A 1,035-nucleotide genomic window follows, 5' to 3' on the forward strand; every position below is an offset into this window, starting at 1 on the left:
CGCCCCCGCGGGGCCGGCTGCCTCCTTCTCCACCAATCAGCAGCTACGCCGGAGACAACGGGGAAGACGTAACCTGGGACTCGTCAGCCTGATGGGCGGAGCCTAGAGTGATGGATGGAACGGGTCACCAATGGTAGGCTACGATTGAAAAGCCGAGCAGTCCCGCCCCCAGGCCCGTGATGACGGGTCACGAGATGGAGGTAGGGTGGATGATCTCTCGGAGAGGGTGTCGGAGCAGGTCGGGAGGATCCCTAGAGCCCACACGGTGGAGCTGCTTCCTGGGTGCGGACCCTTTGGTCAGCCTCGGGTAACAATCTCCAACCAGGGTGTCTGCCGGCTACCAGCGCCAGCTGTGTAAACTGCGGAACTGGTTCGGGTTTCGCTCTAACCGGTACGCAGACGCTGAGCACCTGCAGAGAAAGCCGGCTCCTCTCGGGCAACCCCTGTCCTCCAAGTAGTGGTGGCAGATAAAATTCAGGACGCCCAGAGACATGCTAATTTCAGATAAGCAACGAACAATTTTGGTATGTCGCGAATGTTTAATGGTACATCTTTAAAATAAATTGTTGTGTCTGAGCGAGTGCTGACAGAGGACCACCACACACAAATTTTAGAGTCCTTTATTGCAGCGGCTGAGTGGGCTCATGCCCCAAAGAACTCTCGACCCTGAAGCCCAAAGCAACAGGGTTTATAAAGGCAAAAACCACAAAATCGGGAGGGCAATACATGGTTACTGGGGTCAAGCAAACCTAAAACCTCTGTGAAACTAATATCAATTATAATCTTGACAATACCAGTTACAATCTTAACAATTTCAATTATAATCTTGACATTAATCCAGATATTGGCTTAAATTGGACATAGACAAATTACAATTTTATCATTAACCCAGGTGCAGCCTATCCACTTCTAAGCTTGAGCAATCATGCTAAAGGGTTTCTATGCTTTGCCAAGTGTGATGTAGTGGACTGCTATTGTCCGACTGTTTAGATCATAGTTTCAAACCAGAGTCTCATGGTGAGGGGGGGTTGCCTT

Source organism: Lepus europaeus, chromosome X (assembly GCF_033115175.1).
Source record: "Lepus europaeus isolate LE1 chromosome X, mLepTim1.pri, whole genome shotgun sequence".
In the NCBI taxonomy this organism is placed as follows: Eukaryota; Metazoa; Chordata; class Mammalia; order Lagomorpha; family Leporidae; genus Lepus; species Lepus europaeus.